Here is a 20,850-nt window from a genome sequence, read left to right as displayed (position 1 = left end):
CTAGCCCATTACTGTCAAGGCCACCACCAAAATGTGTCCCCAAGTGACATGCCTACATGTCATGTATATACCTCCAGGAATGGCGACTCTAGTACAGCCCTGGGCATCTTGCTCCACTGCTTGACCATCTTTAGTAAAGAATTTTTTTTTAATATCCAATCTAAACCTCCCCTGGTGCAGCTTGGGGCCGTCTCCTCTTGTCCTATCACTTGTTGCCTGGGATAAGAGCATGACCCCCACCTGGCTGCAACCTCCTCTTAGGGATTTGTAGAGGGCAATAAGGTCTTCCCAAGCCTCATTTCCTCCAGACTAAACAACCCCACCTCCCTCAGTCACTCCTCACAAGACTTGTGCTCTGTCCTCCTTCTCTGGATGTGGGTTTGAGGAAAAACACCCTGATCTCCTGTGTGAAGAAGCTGCAGAGTCTCAGCTCTCCCACAGCTCGCTGAACGCAGGGCTGGAAACTGAGGACAACCTGACACAAAGGGAGACACCATTCTTTCAAAATGCTGTCATGTTTCAGTGCAGAAACTGACAGGAAACCTCAGAAGAAGCACACCCAGAAGCAAAATGCCCTTGTCAGAAAACAAAAGGGAAACCAGTCCATGGCTACCCAGGGCTGGCCACTCTTCTTGGCCAGAGTGTTTACACAGCAATGGCATTCTCAGGCACAAACAAGAAACATTTTTAAATGGTTCTGCACTAATTTGAGAGTGCTTCAGTGAGGCTACAAATCAGAAATGCAATCCATGCCATAGGAAGGGGGGATTTGGGGTCACATTCTGTCTGTCCAAGGTTTGTCCCAGGGCTGACACATGGGATGGAGGATGGGTGAATCAGGACAGATGAAATAGTGGGAAAGGAAGGAGGCACCCAGTGTGTTTGCTTTGTCCCTCAATATCTTTGTTTGGTTTGCGCTAAGGTACAGTCTGAGCTCTTTCCATTGTTTTTGTAGCAGCCTTTGCCCTGTGTTTGCAGGTTTTTTTCTTATTCAAAGAGCAGCAAATGAATCTTGTGAAGCCTTTGATGTTCTCTCTGTACTTTAAATAGCTATCAGTTAATCTGTGATACACGCAGGGGATGTTTTGTTATGCATACTGAATTGTGCACTCTGCTTCTCAGAGGAGAGATAATTCTGAATGCTTTCACTAAAAGCCAGCTTGAAAATTAAGATTTTTCTCTACAAAAACACAACAGAGCAGGGTGTAGAAGGATTATAGCTTTTTCTCAGTCATCATTTTACTTCCCTAATTCCACAAAAATCTTAACTGAAGTAATTTAAAACATAAATACTTGAGAGTCTTTTCTTACGATAAGAAGAAAAAATTCAGGTTAGTTCGTTAGCTTAGTACACTACCTATTTTTATTTTCCATGGTATGCTAATGAACTTGTTCACTGGCAAGAGTTTACAAGAAAACAGGATCTTTTTTCTTTTTAAAATATCATGAACTCAAATTCTGAATGTGCAAGTGCAGGAATTTCTGCAATCAAAGGCAAGAAGCATACAGCAGGACACATAAACCATAGGCATTCAATGAAAATTATCTGGTCTCAGTATGAATATTAAAGACTAGAAATAATCTGTCCATAAATCCTTTCCAGAAATAATTCACTGTGTAATTTTCATTAATTGAATGTAGTATAACCAGGGCCTTGTTGAAGCAATTTGTGACTAACAGCACACAAAATTTCTAAAAGCATTGTTTTTAAAAAACAATACTGTAAATTAATTGAGCACAAATGCAAGAATTTTTAAAATATCTCAATTTTTTCCTTTCTTTTTTTGTGATAAAGACTGTGGTCACCTAAACAGTAGGAATTTTTCCCAAGTCAAAACTTAGCTCAGGATATTCCTATTTACTTAGATACTCGCCACTCTGAGCCTGTGGCAGCCTGTAATCCTTTCCCAGGAGCTTGTCCTCCAGCCAGCATCCTTGCCCACACCTGGGGGTGGCCAGCCCTGAGGAGTCTGGTGCAGTCAGGCTGTGGGAGGGAGGCAAATGCTCTGCACAAACCCAACTGGCTTTTCCAGCCCTCTGTAGACTTACAAGTCTCAATTGTCTGCAGCTGGACCACAAACCACAGAGCACCTGAGGACCCTGAATATTTTGTGTCACAGAGTCTTGAATGTCACCTCATTTAACTATATAAGGAACAACTTTAAAGCTTGACAGCTGCTGGCTGCACTCAGCCCTTCTCTTAGCCTATAGATTATTTACAAGGCAGGGTTTTTATAATGAGGGTGGTTAAAGAGTGGCACAGGTTGCTCAGAAAAGTGGTAAGTGCCCCATCCCTGGGAATATTTGAGGTCAGTCAGGACTCAAAGCAAGCTGATCTACTTGAAGATGTCTCTGCCTATGGCAGCAGGGGTAAAACTGATTGGCCTTTAAAGGCTCCTTGTAACCTAAAATATTCTATGGTGATTCTATTGTTCCTATTTCAGAACAACCAGCCAACCCCAGAAATGCTGTCATTATTTCTGTTTTCATCCTAGCATAGGTGGCTGTTGATATGCTGTGTTGAAATACTTGAACTGCTAGTCCCTGTCCACAGTGTGATGAATGGCTGACTATTTTCACTTCAGAATTGCCAGAGTGACCAACTTTATGAGGATAACACATCAGACTGGAAAAATATACTCAGCAGACACCCACAGATTCATAGAATCGTGGACTAGTTATTGTTCAGCTGAGATACAGAGCATGATCTTTACACTTGTGGCAGATTCACACTCAGAACCTCAGTGGGTCTGTAAATATAGTGTTCTTTTATGCCCACTAATGTTACTGTCTTCAAATGACAAAATCCATAGATCACTATGAATTGCACAGGAAAAATGCTCTTATTTCTGTATTTCTTTGTATGTGCTCTTATTTCTGCATTTCTTTGGGGGTGTTTTAAAAACCCTCTGTGCAATAGAAAATAAAACATATGTGGAATGGATATGAAAGCTGTAATGAAAGTAAACCAAAAATTTCCATAAGCAGGCAGTGTCCCACCCTACCATCCACAGGAATGCAAGAGCAGAAACAGGTGGAAATCATTGTCAGGGTTCACTTTGACCCATAACTAATGCTGATCAAAACATTACATCTGCTTTCCTACACGTACCCAGGTGAAATCAGATCAGTGGCTGAAATATTCATGAACACACTGCTCATGCTCAGAATGAATGACATGGATTCCTCAGCAGGCACAGCAGCATTTCTGAAAGTGCCATTGTGTTTGTTGTGCTAAAAACAAGCATGTATTACTAGGAGAAAATAAAAAGGAAAATGTCCTTTTACTGGATTCCAAAGCATGATATCTCTTCTGTAGTGGGATATCAGTTTGGCATAATCAACAAAAGTGAAACTTTTTTGAGCAAGGGGAGACAGTGATACACTTCCCTAGGATAAATCAATTACCCATGAGATACCCTATGTAAACAGGGCTTTTTTGCCATGAAGAATACTTACTAACATAGTTAATTTGCAGGAGTTACTTCTCATTTTTCCTGGCAATAGGACTTAACCTAAAAAATATGCCCAAAGACATAGAGGGCATCTGCAGCTGAGTGATCATGTGCTTTTCATGTGCCCATAAAGCACTCTAAATTTGAATTACCATTTCTTTGATGAAAGTAGTAGTAGAACAACCCTTATCAGACGTATCTAGTTACTGAGTGCATTTAACTGTTTCCACACCAACTTTCAGAAGAATTGAGTAGACTTTGAAGTTTATTCAGGTAGAAAAAGTAGGATTTAGCTATATTTTACTGGAAAAAATTTCTTTTGTTAGTCTTGCAATTTGACAAAATCTCTTTTAAATCTCTCTCTTTATAGGAGCTTTTAGCAGAGTAGGGTGCAATTCAATTTGAGGAGAATTCAACTGTTTTATAGAGTAAAACTCTCTGTCAAGTGCATGATGATTCAGTGTTTAAATTAATTTATTACAATAATATCCAAATGTGGCAACATATAATGACATTGGCACTTGAGCCAGGAAATTGGAATGAAATGAACATACTATAAAGCCGGATGAAGGATATCCATGTGCATCAAATACCTCAACTATTTGCAAACTGCTGTTTTGAAGCCACCAATGCACTGTCATGCTGTGCTGATTTAGCAGACATTCTCAGTGTCACTGCTCTCCACAGAACCTCGAGTCTCTGAGCTTTGCTTATAAATGGATATATTTTGTTGAAGCGTAAGGATGAAATAGGGTTGTCCTATTGTCCTTAAGGTTGTCCTTAATATGTCTGTGTCTCTCTATTCCACTGTGTCCTGAGTCTTTACATCTTCACATTCTTCACATGTCTTAGTAATGAGCTTTCTTTCACCTGCAGTACAAATTTGAGAGAGACATTTCAGAGGTGCTCATTTTCAAATGCACCTTATGTCCTGCAGAAACTGAGAACTGCCTCCAGATTGTTATTCCATCTTCAAAATGTTGTTTATGGCAATGCTAATAGTTGGCTGCCTGGGCCCTGACCAGATGGATCGCAACATGTAGCTGGTCTAGTTTAATGATACCTTTTACTCAAAAACATTATGATCTGCTACTTCAAGGGGTTTGGTGTATGAATATTGCCACAACATGATATCCATGTGCACCTTTCACATAAAATTAGGATTAAAGTGCTGTAAATCAGGAGTAAGTTAACACCAATTTCTGGTAACTGCTAAGATGCATTTAGCAGAGTGTGTGTCTGATGTTGAAGAGGAAAAGTAAAACCTCTTGTAGGTGTAGTTTGGAAATAAGAAAATCTCACAACCTCGTGTTCTGCTGTGTCAAATGCTATTCTGGCCAGAGACTCAGCTGTACCATCAAAAATGGGTCCCCTTTTGTTCAATCAGAGCATTTAACTAAGCAGCAGAAGACTTACTTGTCCTCATTCCTGAGCTTGTTGTGTACCACCTTATGCTTATCTTCAGGAACCCAAACAATGATGTTTGTCCCGTTGAAGAGCTGCGCTATCTCTGCTGGCTCCCCTTCCACAGCCAAATCCTGTTTTTTCTCATAGCTGTGTTAACAACAGAAGCTGGTGGCTACAAACAATCCCTGTCTGCCAAGGCCAGCAGTCCTCGTTGGGCTCCATGGCCCTCCAGATAATGGTGTTTGGGACACACATTATTCCCTTATCTTCTGGAATTCTGCAACACTCAGCTGCTCCAGCTTACCTTGCTGTGAAAGAAACACTCGCTCACTTCCCATAGAGCAGAAGAAGGCCCTTATACTCCTGCTGGCAATGCTGTGAGCACCACAGGTACCCTCTCCCAGCAGTTCTTTTTCCACCTTCACTAATATAACATTGCCATCACTCCTTTGACTGTTTATCCTAAAGAGCTTTGAGCCTCCATACAACCAACTCCTAACTTTCATCCATTGAGCCTTCTGGGAAACAGTATTTTTAAGTCCCGTGCCTGAATCTTTGACTAAAACACTGCTAAGACCACAATCAGGGTAAGAATAATAAGAAATGGTATTTTTGCAAGTGTTTTCTTTCCAAGAGCATTGATTTTCAAGCAAGATTTTTCAGAACTCACTCATGGTTTGGGTCCTAGGCAGTGTACATTTTCCAGGAGGTGTGCCAATCCAACCTTTCCAAGAATCCTGAGCCTGCCTGAGAGCTTCCATGTACTCTTCACTTTGTTTATTCCATCCTCTAAGGTTACCCAGAATGAAAAGTATCTCAGTTGAACCTGCTGGAGGGGCATTATTTACTGATGTCTTTAGCAGCAATATCAAAGTTCCTGCCTGCACCAACATCTGTTCACTGGTAGGTGGTGTTCCGCACCAGGTGTTGCCCTGGTGTACCACCAGTTGTGTGGAAAGAACTGACTGCCAAGCCACAGCCTGGTTTGGCCTGAAAAGGGCAGCAATTCAAGAGTTTTCAGAAAACAGCAGGTTGGTTGTGGCTGGAAGGGACCTCTGCAGTTCATCTGGCCCAACCTCCTTGCTCAAGTAGGGACACCTTGAGCCTGCTGTCCAGGACTATTCCTGCATGGTTTTCCAGTATGTCCAAGGATGGAGAATCTAAAACCCCTCTGTACAACTTATTGCAGCACTAACTTTTAAAACAGGTAGCAGCCACTCTGACAGCATTAGAATTCTGACAGTTTCTCTTTTGAGGTAGAAAATGGAAGTATAGAGGCAAAATATGTAGGTAACTACAAGCACTTGAGGCTGCCTTTGTCACCAAGCTTTCTCATGGTGTGGGATATAAAGTTTAATTTGCACTCTTTCACTAAGTTCTTCTGTGCAGCTGGAGAAGGAGTCAAAACAGAAAGCAAGCAACTTAAATAGAACATCCGAGCAGCTGCATTTTATGCCCCTTCAAAGTAATTTGCTTATCTACCTTAGTTCAGATAGATTTTGTGAGGAATTAATCACAAACACATCATATTTTCAGTAGATATGCTTTACCAATTTATTTTCAAAAGAGAGATAATTCACAGTCTGACTTCCTACTGTTTATGATTTGAGCTTTCTTTGCACTGAGGGCAAAAAAAGGAAGACAATGCTATTACCTATTCAGTCATACAGAAAATCATTCCAAAACTGCCATTAAGTAATGTATATGTGGAGAAATAGCCAATATACAAATTGGTACTTCCACCTCTGCATGAATGAAGGGCATCTCTAACAGCAGAGTCTCTTTTCCATGTAGGCACTGTCATGAGAGTCCAGCTTTTGAAAAAACTATGGATAGCTGATGTCCAGTGAGTGGCAACTTCTCTGACACAAGGGTGCCTATTCAGAATTTGAAGCGGATGAGAAATGCTTTTGCATCTCTGAGGACCTGGTCTAGTCTGGCCATAAATTCTTCTGCCTAAAATATGATAACTTCAAAAAATCCATCTTTTTTAAAACTCTGAAACAGGAACAAATCTTTTGAGGAAATCTGACTTTCATCTGAGTAAATTAGAAAATAGTTTCAGACTCTGAATTAGAACAGTAGGAGGAACTGTGAGCACATTCCATTTAATACAGCAATACTTTCTTTGCAGGCTGTGCCATTCCCACAGCTGCTCAAACACAAGGGAACTTATTTACAGAGCACAATTCTCCTCTTTTCCTTTATTTTTCACAAAAAGGCAGAAGTCATCACAAAAGGTGCACGTGTGTAAAACCTCTCACAGCCTAGCAAACATGCACACATACATCCACATTATATATGGATATAACACACATACAGGATTCTTAGACAAGAACTGCCACCACCTGAACAGATGGCAAAGCCACAGGCAACTTTGCATTAGAAAGAAATGGAGGTCAGTAGAAACAGAGCAATGCCCAGGGGAGTTTTGCAGCCTAGACAGCTTGTCAGTGCCAGAGACAACCTGCACCCACCAGAGAACCAAAGGTGCCTGCTGCCAGCCATGGCAATGGCGTTGGAGATGGCTGGGAGCACAGTCCCAGCCCCATGCAGCTCCAGCAGTGCCAGTATCAGTAAATCAGGAAGGCGGAAAGGCCACTCGTGAAAATCAGGTGGGTGTGTTTCAGGGCCTCGTTCAAGCAGAGCCTGGGGGATATCAGCTGGTAGGAAACGCTGCTGTGCTTTTTCAAACAGCAGAGTTATCTGATCAAAGGTGCAGAGAGAGTGGAGTGCCTCAGGCTCACCCTTACCCTCCTCAGGTGAGGAAAAAACAGAGTCCCACCACCTGCTCTGACTCTTCCCACTCCACCACCAATGGCAGCAGATGGCAGAGGAAAGCCAGCAGAAATGTGAAGCTATCACAGAAATATTTTCTGTATTAAAATAAGTCAAAAATTCATAAATGGGTGGGAAAATACAATCATATTGCTCATGCTTTTCCTGCAGTGCTAAAAATTTTATTTTAGCATCTTAAAAAAAAAAAAGTTCGTTCTCTTCAGGAGTTCAAATCAGCCACTCCACCAGTGGGAGTAGAAAGCCACTTTAAAGCCCAGATATGTACTAAAGAACCTGCGCAAACCCAACCTGTCAGCAGCTAAGCTTTGCTTAGAAATGACATTTCAGTGGAGAGGATGTGATAGGAGTCACTGAAGTACAAGCTCAGTCCTGCCCCCAGGGTGCTGTGCTTGAGATTATGAAGCCATGGAAAAAAAACTCTTTTATCATTGCCTTACATATTTTCTTGGAAGGTTCATGCCCAATAAACAGAAAACAGATGCCACTTTTCTCACCCCTCAGAATCCACGTGTGCTTTATAATTAATGGGCCCAGAAAAAACCCCAACATTAAATCCCCTTGCTTTTGATCCAGCAAGATATGGATGTATTTAATGCCCTGTGACAGAAGACATTTATATGTAAAGTTCCTTTTCTTAAAGAAGAAGAAGGAGAAATAAGGAAAATCCAACTGGAAGATCACTGAAAACCAGATAAGGAGGAATTCAAGCTGGAGGTGAATCACAACCCTGCAATTTTGCAGACTTGGAACATAAAAAATAGGAGTAAAATGACTAAATTAACAGAATTAAAAACATTGCTAAAAAAACCTTTGTGAGAAAATACTGCTAATAGAGTTTCTTGTATATTCTTTGGTGGTTTCTTGTTTTTTATTTTATAGTCTCTTTCTTAATAGTCTTTTTTCTGAGCCCATCTCTGACATTAGCATGGATCAAATATGCTGTCTTTTACAAACAGCACCCAAGTTTCCTCATCAAGCCCCTCCCCAAATCTTTTTTCCAATTTTGTTGGACACCCAGAGCCAGACTGTCATTGTCCTGCAGTGTGTGGCAGAAACAATCCTCACAGTCCAATCCTTGCTACCCAAGGAGAGTTTGACTTCCCTCAGAAAGTAAAATCCAAGAAAATACTTTATTTCCTAAAATTTCTGCTGAACAGCATTCTCTCTACACTATTAAGCAGATCTCAAATAAAACCAAGCATTTTGCTATGCAAATACAAAGATTTATTACCTGCTCCCATCCACAGGGTTACGTAGACAGAATTCACTGCCTAGACTACAGGAAAGACCTCGGAGTTGATGATTAGTCTGCTGCAAACATCCCTCTTGACTAGTTTATCCATCAATCCAGAGGAAAGTACTTTCGACAATCTAAGCTTGAGTTCATCTGCTGCACTGCCAGTGAGGTGGTGCTGCAATGTGGGACAAGGCTGTGCAAGGAGAGAAATTCAGACTTGGACAAGTGCTGCAAAAGATTAGAATGTGAATCCAAACCCCAGTATTTTTTTACCTGCTCTAAAGTTGCTGATATGGACTGTGCTGATCACCATCTTAAACCTGATTTTTCTCACAGGATTAGGGAAAAATCACAGAACACACGTGAGTGCAGGAGACCTCTGGTTCAACCTTCTGCTCAAAGCAAGGTTGGTGCTGTGGTTAGACAAAGTACTCAGGGCTTTGTCCAGCTGGGGCATGAAGCTCCCAAAGAGAGATGTCAAAGACCTTGCTGGCAAACCTCATCCCTACAAGACAATCCTCTTGAGAAAAAGGATTGGGTCTCCAGTATGAGCTCCCCAGTTTTAACTGATGTTATGTGCCTGCAGGGGGAGAAGGACTTCTGTGACAACACAGGGATGTGGCGGCTGCTGCCACCAAGCTGGGACATCATGGGCAGATGGGTTGGGAACTCATTCCTCACTGCTTAAATTCTGAGTCAAAAGAGCCTGGGCCAGTCTGGCTCCAGCCTGAACTCCATCCAAGCAACATTGTGGAGTGGAGGATCAAGGCAGGCTGCTCTAGTGCTGGGTGGTGGCTGTTACTGCCAGATCTGGGTGCCAGTCTCAGAGCCATCACTGCTGTTTGACTGCCCTGCCTGCTTCAGGCAGCCAAGCAGATGCAGATGCAACACTGAGGGTGAGCTGTGAAGGAAAATGTCCCTCTGGGGTGGCTGTGGGGTGCGTGACGGGACTCAGGGAGCTGGGAGGGTGGCCTTCTCCAGGGGCCTGGCCTGCCCCAGAAGAGCCAGTGCCCATGGCCTCTCCCTCCTGCGGGAGGTGACAGCAGTGAGGTCAAACAGCCCCTGATCCTTATCTCTCCACGACCGTGCTGCAGAGCACAAAAATGTCCACAGAGAGCAACAGCAACTGTGCCATCTGCCAGGACACTTGTGAGGATGTGGCTTCTACTCTGCCCTGTCACCACCAGTTTTGCCTGGGCTGTATCCTGCGGTGGACACAGAGAAATCCAGTGTGCCCGCTCTGCAGAAGGACAATAGTGACTGTCCGATTTTCTGATCATGGAGAAGACGACTGTCTGGAGACATCCATCACAGTCCCTGAGGAGCTGCTGGATGGCAGCAGCCAGGGAGGGAGAGCTCTCGACAGCCTGGATGAGAACAGCTCCCATCCTCATCTGCTGTCCTGTCCATCTTCTCCATAGGACACACCATTCCAGGCTATGGGCATTGTCCTGCCTGAGGTGTGGGCAGAACATTTCTGTCAACAGCAGCACGTCCTGGCCCCTGTGCGGACTTGGCTGCAGGAGAGAATTGAGAGCATGTACAGGGACCAATGGTGGCTGATAGAGAGTACACTGTGCTTCATCGTGCACTGCGTCTGCACCCATGGCCCAGGCCAGGAGGCCATGATCCAGAATTTGCAGGGCATCCTGGAGGAGCAAACAGTGCCACTGGTCCAGGCCACTACTGGCATCATTGTGACACACTGCAGCCCATGGGCCCAGAGCCTGCTGCGCTCCCTCACTGCCACAGGTGAGGATGAGGATGACAGCCCAGCAGCCAGCAGCAGCTCCAGATCCTCGAGCTCCTGCTCATGGATGGCCATGGATGCTCCCACCTGCAGCCCTACAGTCTCTGTGGAGGAGGAGGAAGCTGGCACAACAGAGGCTGCCCTTTGTGAGGGTCCTCACTACGCCCCACCTCTGCCTAAACCCCCAGAGTGGGACCAGCCCCAGGAGGATCTGGGGCAGGAGGTGGTGCTGGTGGCAGATCCCTCTGCCCAGGGCAGCCCCTCCACTCCCTGACAGGGCAGGGACAGCTCACCTCGGTGGTTCCAGTGCGCCCCAAAGAGGAGGGACCCCAGATTCCAGGGCTCTCCCCAGCCCTGCAAGAGGCCAGCCTGGTAGCATCATTAGCAGGGCTCATGCATTATTTCTCCTCATTTTTGGAGAAAAAGGAAATAAACTGTTTCCCCCACACAGTGTCTGGGCACTGCTTTCTCCTCCTCTTGATGTCTTTCCCCTTCCCCTCTTTGCCTAAAGCCTGTGCCCTCACATTCTGCTAAAATTCCTGCAATTTTAATACAACAAGAACTTGGGTATGGAATTATCCTCTTCCAGGCTGAACCCTATCCCAGTATCTCCAAAACAAAGTACAGTGCTGGTTGTGTGGGTGAGCTTGGCTTGATTCTGCTGGGTTGGTTTTAGCTGTTTTTTGGTCAAAGGGTGCCATCAATCAATGCCATCAGGACAGCCAGCTCTATTCTTGTGCCTCCTGAGTCCTTCCAAGCTCTCCATGCTCTGACAGTATTTTTGAGCAGAGATCTGCTGGGTTTTTTTCTCTGGTTTGCTTTTCAAAAACAATTACTGCAGCTGAAGAACGCTTTTTAAAACTGTATGATTTGTAATCCTCCAGGGATGAGCACAGCCATCTTGGCTGTTGTTTCTTCCTGCCAGCCTTGTAGTGATCTAAGGATTATCCTGTAGTGATGCAGGAAGATCTAGCCCGAGTACCAGATCCAAAAGCAGCCTGATTCTGTGCTGGAGCAGGCACAATCACAGCCTGCACTGTGACTAATCCTGCCAAGCAGATTTTCCTTGAAATCTCTGGTAAGGAGCCTGACCATCTCCTGGTTGCAAACAAGATAGCACTATTTGCATGTCTTTTCCTTTGTGTGTTGCAGACTGTGTGGTCATACAAAGTACAAACAGCACACATGACAGTATTTGCCCAACTGAAAGGCAGTGCTTGCCACAATATGGTTTAGTCATCAATTAATTGTTCAGATAATTAGTAGTTCCATTAACTAGTCCGTTTGCTTCTGGATGGAAGAAGGTTCTACATAGGTGTGTTCAGGGAATATCAGTGTCTCTAGACTAGAGAGAGATAATTCAATAATCCTTTAAAAGGAAAATTCAACCTGTCCACCAAATGATTTGGTGAGTCACAGGAGTAACTGGGAGGAAAGGAGCTTTTAAATTTTGGTAAGACCTGGTGTGGAGGATTGCAGGCAAGATGTTTTCCATTACCATCTGTATGGCTGATTACCGTGTCAAGTGAGCAGTTTGCCTTATCTCTCTCTTTGAGTGACCACATTCACACCTTCCTGGGGAGGGGACCTCTGCTGATAACAGACTATTGAATATTGGTGCATGACTGACAAGAACTGTAACATCCCACTGTGAGATGCTCCGCCCAGAGGGAGGAGCCAAGCGCTGCTACCCCATATACTCTGATATTCTGAAATGGGGGCACAGCTTCACTGCACGAGATTCCCCAGAGGAACAGCAGCTGCCTTTTCCTCCTGGATCTTCAGAGGAAGACTACATCCTTCTCTACAGAACCCCCTTGCTCCAACAGAACCACGCCTGATACTTCAGAGGACTGCAGCCACATTTTCAATCGGACTACCACCAACACCCTGGCGACAGGGTGCCAGGTTGGGTTCTGACTCTGTCAGTGTTGTTCTAGTGGACTGCATTGTTTATTTTATTTTTTTCCTCCCTATTAAAGAACTGTTATTTCCTGCTCCCAAATCTTTGCCTGAGAGCCCCTTAATTTAAAATTATTGCAATTTGGAGGGGTGGGGAGGATTTACATTCTCCATTTCAGGGGAGTCTCCTGCTTTCCTTAGCAGACTCCTGTCTTCCCAAACCAAGACACCTGGGCATTTAAAGATGGAAATTTTCTTTAAGTGAAGAGCTTCTTCATTAAACACTGAACTTGGGTGCACAGACTCCTGCAAGGACAGGCTGTTACTTGTGTGACAGAGTGAATGACCTCTCTGTCATCTCAGGGACTGCTGGGGAAGCATGCAGAGACAGAAGTAGGGCTTTTATCTTTGTGTGGCTGTTTCTGAGTCAGCTCCTTTGGTGTCCAGCCTAATTATTAAGAATTCATTCTAAGGAATTTCTCAATTCTGAAAAAATAGGACAGTATGAGGAACAGAACTGTTTCCAGATGCCAGATGACAGTAAACCTTAATGAACAGATCTGGTGAAGAAGCTTTAGCACACACCTGCTGTTGTTTTAAAAGCAGTGTTACTATTATAGAGCTGGGGAAGTGAAAGGTGATCTTCAAAGCCATGGGTGATACCTAGAAATCACGTTTCTTAATTTCCAGAAATTCTGATTAACTATTGTATTCTTGGCTTTCAGAAAAATTCCTCCCTATTAGTGTTAGTAATCACTCTTGAAAACAGACATTAACAGAAATAAAGATCTATAAAGAATACTTGGCCCACTTTTCTATCAATATATATTTGACTCTCAGGCAATAGCTCAACTTCATCAAATGCTCTTTTTCTTTCCTTTAATTTAACTTCTGAGGCATGTGTCCATCCTACAGTTCATTAGAGCTTTTAAATTTTAACACTGCTCTTGGGCTGAATGCATGAAAAAGGGAAGGCATAAGCATTTGTCATTCTGCTGTTACTGAAAAGACTGTCTTGGCTATCCATCTTTAATTCATTTTTGGACATGAATGCTCCTAAAAGAAGCAATTTGGCTGTGGTTTATCTTCACAGGTGGCCAGGATACACCATCACTTCATGCCTTGAAAAAGACTTTGTTTCTACAGCATGTAGAAACATGTAGAGCATGTTCACATCTTCAAGGCTTGCAAGCATATACCAGCAAAATGGGCTTGGGAAAATGCATTTGCACATATTTATGGATTTATCCACTGTTCCACCTCTCAGAATTAAATGTTTTGAGGGAATTAATTACTAACCATGGACTACATCCTCTGGAGGTAATTAAGAACCTGATGCTCACTGACTCCCAATGGAGCTACATGTTGTAAGAATAAACAATGTTATGCTGTGGCAAGAAAATGCTAGAAATAACTTCCATTTGACACAGTTTGGCTTCAATTCATGTTTTCTGGGGCAAACTGTGTGTGCCACAGCCTATCTGTGGGAATAACCACTGAGTGCTGCTCAGCTTCAGCTGTCTGAATCAACAGGCTGGAGACAGCACCTGGGGTGATGTGGTGAAGGTGAGTAATGCACTAAACTGTGGAAGAAGATACAGAAAATGAGGCACAGGGGTCAAAAAATTATATAAAGAAGGATCAGCCCATGTGAAAAACCATAGTAATTTCAATGAAAGTCATGAAAACAGCCAACACTGACTCATGCCTACAAATTTCTATTAAGTTTATAAAAGCAGGTATGCTTTTATAGAGAAACAACACATTTTGTTTCCATGTGATTTTCAAAAAGCAATGGAAAGGTCACTTTCAGCACAGTACTGAAACATTCATGATAAGAATTAAAATTTATGTAGTCTTGCATTCCACGTTCTGTTTTCTTCCTAAAATATAAGAAATTGTTTTCATGGACTAGAAGGGATTTAAAATTGCTTTAAATTGGAGCATCACCAATGTTTCTTTGCTTATCAGTGCAAAATTTTCATCCTTCATTGTTGAATAAGAGCCACTCTGCATATTATTACATGTGGCAAGACTTAATTAGGGACCATTCAGGCTTTACAGGCATATTGGTTCAACAAAATCAGACAATCTGAGTTTCATCAAATTTGAACACAATAAAAAATAAACAAACAAACAAATAAATTAAATGCTGATGATGGGATGGAGGAAAAGAAGTCCTGTTAGCTGGGATAACTGGGGAAGAATCAAAACAACCTTCCTAATGAATTACTTGGTAAGTGTTTGAAACTGGTGACAAATTTAAAGCAGGTTGGCTATAATATCAGAAGAATGCCTGAGAATTATTTTGTCCGAGGGAGTGCAGAAGCACCACCACCAACCCACAGGTTTCCTTTATGGCCTTTTCACAAAAAAAAAAAAGGGTGGAGTGGAAGCACCAGAATCTGAAAAGTTTGGAAATTACAGTCAGCAGTGGAAATTTGGAGTCAAAACTGACATGTCAGTTTTCCCTTGCTTCCCACCCTAGGTGCTCTCCTCTGAAGGAATCTGGCAGTGCCTCTGTGGCGGGACAGGCTCCAGACCCTGGGCCTCCCCAGCGCTGTTGAGCTCCCCTGAGTTGTAACAGCAGTAACAGTCATCAGGGCCTGCAGAAATGTCAGTAACTCTGTGGAAATGACACATACCAAGAGGGCAGGAGCAGACAATTGCATTTCCCCCAAGCCATTTACATAACGCCAATACTCTGAGGCTGTGTGATTTACTGTGTGGCAGAGAAAGCTCTTGAGCTGATGTTTTCTGTTTCTTCTCAATCAAGAACCTTTTAGGGCTAGGATTGTGCCAGCAAAGGGTGGTCTTAAATACTTCAAAGAATGAAGACTCATTTCCCTTAAAAAAAAAAAAAAAAACATTTTATGTGTGATTTCCCAAGGAAATTTGTATCCAATATTGCCCACATATTTCTTCTATCTTGTTTTCTCTCAGCACTTTCCAAATTTTGCATTTGTGCATACTGCCTTCCTATCATAGAGGAAAAAAACATGATGAAATCTGTAACTGTCAGGAATAGAAGAACTGAGAACTAAATTTAAAAGTGGCTACCCCCCCCCAGAAAAAAACAACAAACAAAAAAACCTAAAAAACAAAACAAAAAAATCCCGGTCAACCATTGTTTTAAGTAAAAAGTTTGCAACATATGAGGTGTCTGCCAGCAAGCCACAACCTCATTTGCATCCCATCCTTCTCCTCAAATATCACCATGCCAGCTCACCTGGGTGCCAGACCTGCTTCAGCTCAGCAGGAACAGGATGGTCACACTCTGAAACTGCTGCACAAGAGGATGGTTGCTATGAAATCTGACCTGTTTCTTAATTAACAGCATTTTAATATGGTTCAGATTGCACAATATAAGAAAACAGAATTCTCAGTATTTCTTCCAGAGCTGAGGCATTTTCTCTGTGCTGTTACTGAGGAATTGAAACTTTCTTGTGCAGAGTGGTGCTGAGTACTACAAAAGGGCACAGGTGAAGGCAGAAGGCCAAGTGCTGTGTCTGGAGGGAATGGGAGATTTGCAAACCTTTTGCTGAGGGACATTTATTCCTCTGAAAGATTCAAACAAAACGGATTAGAGCCAGCAAATCTGATAATTGGTCATTGTTTCCCAGTAGAAACTGACTTCAAAAAAATTATCAGAAATCAGTTTAGTTGGGAAATAATAATCCTACTCTGCATTCCATACAAGACTTCTGGTTTTCATTCTCTTTGGGCCTAAGTTTTTTTAAACTTAAGCACCTTCTTTATATGTACAGTCTTGATGTTAATCACACCTTTGCTCTATGTCAGAGACAATAATGAATTCTCCTTTTGCCTTCCATCAACTTTGTTAATTATTTTCTTTTACATAAAACTGCATGCAAAATCCCTTTTGTCAAGTCCAAAATCTTAAAAAGAAGCTGTAACTCTCAATCCCTTTAAGGCTTTATCATCAGCCTTAAGTGGAAATTTGCTTTTTCTCTTTAAATTTTTAAATGAAATGCACCTCACCAAATCTGTAATTTTGCACTTTCAGGTTCAAATGCATTTTGAATGAAAGGTTGAAATTCCTGTTCAGATGCCACCTTAACACTTCAGTGATCTGTATTTGGTCCACAACTTTTCTGTGGGACAAAGCTCTTTTGTCTCAATTTCAGCACTTCACAAATGGGGATGGCTTCTGACATCAGACAATGATCAGGAGGTTCGGTGGGTCAGAGTCTTAACAAAGGGCTCAGGACAGTTCAGGTACAAACTGTAGCTGATCAAGGAAGTTTCTAGCAGAGGAAAGTTGTAAATAGCTCTTTATCACTGACAGATAAAGAATATATCTTACTGGAATATCTCTTTGAAAAAAACCCCGATTGTTTTCCAAAATGCTGCTGCTGCAGGCTAAACTTTGGGATAAATGAAAATCAAATGGCTCTTGAGTCTGAATTTGTAATTTTTAGTGACAAAATTCAATTAGGAACTGTATATGTAAATGCTAAGAGACTCAGTTGTGTTTAAGCTTGTGTGAACGTATAATCCACTTACAGCCTAGATGATTTAATAGTCACTCTGCTGAACAACGGTGCTTCTTTCCCCACAGGTAACACAAGTGACTACTGCAGCCCACAAACATGGGATTTAACTCATTTGGCGGCTTTAAACTAGATAGAGCTGGAATGGTGCCACTTGGAAAAAAAATCTTCTGTGCACAAAATATTTATCATTTCAGCCTCACCAAACACTTATGTGGAGACAGCTCTCTCAGAAACGAGTCCTGTGCACAGAACTAACACAAATCAAATTAGTGCATTGGAGCTAAAGAGGACATGTTTAATCTCATCTCTCAAAAGTTTTTCAGGAAGTCGTTAAAAATAAGTTCTACTTTTATATATGTAGATATCTTCCTAGGAATGACTAGGAAATTACAGCAATGAATTTCCAAGGATAAGAGTCAAAGAGTTCCATGCAGAGATAGGAAAAAATATCACCACCCAGTGATATTTTTTGAAATTCATCATCTCTGTTAAAAGATGGGAAAAATTGAGAGTAAAGAAATGCTTTTTTGACTGAAAATCTTGTCAATGTGCTGTTTGATTCCAGTCACACACTAGCTAATGTCATTCACTTGGATACAGGCCCCAACTGGTCCCTGATTCAAGATGCAGTGACCCAGGTGACTGCAGAGCAGTAAGAAATCAAAGTATTTCTATTTTTAATGTAAACTGAGGTGGTTTTTTAGTGTTTTCCAGAGGAACCATAATTCTACAGATTTTTCATGCAGACCGTTTGGCTTTTTCCCCCCCCACAACTAATGGATAATTTTAATCCTATCTCATTCCATCACAGTGCTCATTCATGCATGCAGAGATATTTATAATGCAGCCCTGCTGCAGGAAAGCAAAGAGACCTCAGGAGTTTTTCCCTCAAACAAAAATTCACTTTCATAGCTCAAAAGATGGATTTATCATTTAAAACTATATCTCCTAAACTTGGCCTTCAGCAGTGTTTTCTTGGAGGAAAACACCAGCAGAGCTAAGAGGTCAACATGTTCAGCCTGTGCAGCATTTGGGGAGTAACACACAGCAAAGAGATATGAAAGCAGTGCAGGGAAAAGGGAGGGTGACTGCCCTTTCCTCACAGTGAATCAATAATATATCACTGCCTTGCAGTACTTTTCATTATGTACTTCCCTAATTTCCTTTTTCAGTTTTTATCCATTCAAGCTTAAATCAAATGTTCTGGAGGAGAAAAAAAAAAGAACCAAAAAGAACTTTTCTTTCAGGAAACTCAATGCAAAGGTGTTCTAGAATAGCTCTAATCAGAAAAAATATACCTTATACACAAAATATTCATCATTTGAAGAGGGGAGAGTTCTCTGGGAGAAGAGTTTTGTAGAAGGAACTGAGTCTATATTTTCTGGATGCCAACATTTTTTCCCCCTTTTCAAATATAAATTTTGCTTTATATTTTTCCATTTCAAACAATAGTGCACTATGAAAATTATATGTTTCTACTTCTTATATCTAATTAATATTTCATAATTTTTTTCACAGTGTTGAAGCAGTTGGCATTGTTTTACATTCTTACCATCCCCCCAGAGAAGTGACAAGTTTCTAGCCTTCATAACTCTAGGTAAAACTCAGTATATCAACAGCACCAGCTTGAAGCCCTGGAAGCATAAAGGAACAGAACAATTCTTTTTAAAACTTCATGTGTTTGAGTATTTAGTTCACAATATTTAATAACTTGGGTCTGGAAATCTTGAAACAACTGAACTAGAAGCAATCATCTGAAGTGAGATTTTTTAAAAAGATAACTTTATGCAGTGAATTATTTTAAAAGCAAGCTCCATTAATGCTTTAAATAGCAGCTTAGGTCTCTGAGTAGACCTCTAGGTAGTTACTTTATGGGTTATGTGAGAGAAGCATGGATAAATTAACAGTAACTTCAAATTTACCAAGGACTTACAAAACCATTAGTGTTGGAAGATGCTCTACCAGTGGAAGCTTTTACTGAAAGCACTGTCCCAAGTTCCCCATGGCATTTTGATGAAAAAGAGTGACAGTTTTTAGAGTTTTCCCACTGTAAACATTCAGCTCAGTTAAGCAGAAGAAGCAGTACTACTGTCTGACGTATTGAGCATTTGTCCAAACAGCAATGAATAATAAAATGCAGAAAAATTACACACCACAAACACAATTGAACTTAACATTTCATCATTTGCTGCCAGCTCTGCATATCTGGTGCTGTGAGGAGGCTTTAATGTATTTCAGGTGTTCATGGGTCCCATTTGGTACCGCAGAGTGTTCTGCTCCTGCAGGTGCAAGGACGGATTTCACAGGCAAAAAAGCACAGAAAATTCCTTCTTCCCAGCTGCCATCTCCTCCAAGCACAGGAGAACCTTCAATCTGCTAGTCACTTTTCCAGCCAGCAGCTCCTGGCAGCCTCTTCACAAGTACCTTTAGAGTGGAGGGGAGCAACTCCAGCCCAGACATCTGGGAATTGCTTCCAACACCAGTCCTTGGGATTACACTTGTTCGAAGTGTATATAGATGTATGTGAGGGTGTTGAAACACTGGGGCATGTTGCCTAGAGAGGTGGTGGATGCCCCATCCCTAAAAACATTCCAAGTCAGCTTGTACAGGACTCTTGAGCAACTTCATCTATTTGAAGAGGTCCCTGCCCATGGCAGGAGGACCCAAAACATTCTATGATTCTGTGAAGGGATTAGACTGAAGTTGTTTGATTTTTGTAAGCTGTAAGACAGCTTCCCATTTTAATAATTAATTGCCTTTGTTCCCCCAGCACTAAAAATAAAACTGTGCTTCCTCCTCTGGTTGCTGCCTTATTCATGAGCACTATGCTATGGGTGTGTTTGTTACAGCATCAACACACTCCTTGTTCCTCCAGGGAACTCAGTAGGAGCAACCTATGCTCTGTTTAAACCACCCAAACAAGATAACCACCAGATATGTTCTCCTGTTGCTCTTGGCAATTTTCTGGGCTTGTGACATAAAATTCTCTTTAAAAACCAGTTGGGCCTGGGCATTGGAGAAGAATCGTAACAACAATAATCATAAGGAAAATCATTTTCTTGCCACTTTTTTGAACTCGGTTGTTCTTCTTCCAAATGAAGCTACTTAGACTAAGGGTCTGTGTGAGTTTTCTGCTAAACTTTTGATTAAACATCCATAGCAACCATACAATATGTTGCCCTCTATAAAACAGAAGGTATAGTAAAGAAATTGAGTAAATTCATTTTATAAGAGAAGAGTTTGTCTCCAAAAGGTTTGTCTAAACCTTTGTTTCCATGTTCCATTCCAACCTCTGTTTTCATTCCTTGCAGTTGTATGCCTAGGAAAACTTCCTCAGCTCACAGTTTATGTTTGTAAAGTGGTTGATAGATACACCTGGTCAGGCTTCTGCTATGGGTTTAAAATTAGCAACACTTGTTTGTTGAGGTCTGAGTGAATCAACTCTTACTACTGTCATTGTTGCTTGGAAGTAAAGATTGATGGCAAAAATCTAATAAAAATTTGTGGTTCAGACTGGTAGAAGGGGAAGTCATGGTCTGTTTAGAAGAGTGGGCAGGGGGATCTGTTGGCAGAGTCCCTGTAAGTCCAGACTGGGCTTGAAAAAGGGACAGACCTGTGCTGTGTTGTATGGGAAGAGTCTGTCCTCACTGCCTTGCTAGAGAGAGACCGAGGAGAGGCAGGTGGAAAGCAAGAAACAATCATGAACCAGTATCTACTACTGCACAGACAAGATGTTAGGGCAGGTCTCTCTGGCAAATTCAAGGGGAAAATGCTGTTATTAAA

The sequence above is a fragment of the Camarhynchus parvulus genome, chromosome Z (genome assembly GCF_901933205.1).
Source record: "Camarhynchus parvulus chromosome Z, STF_HiC, whole genome shotgun sequence".
Lineage (NCBI taxonomy): Eukaryota > Metazoa > Chordata > Aves > Passeriformes > Thraupidae > Camarhynchus > Camarhynchus parvulus.
The sequence above is the reverse complement of the archived record's forward strand: the minus strand, read 5'-3'. Positions refer to the sequence as shown.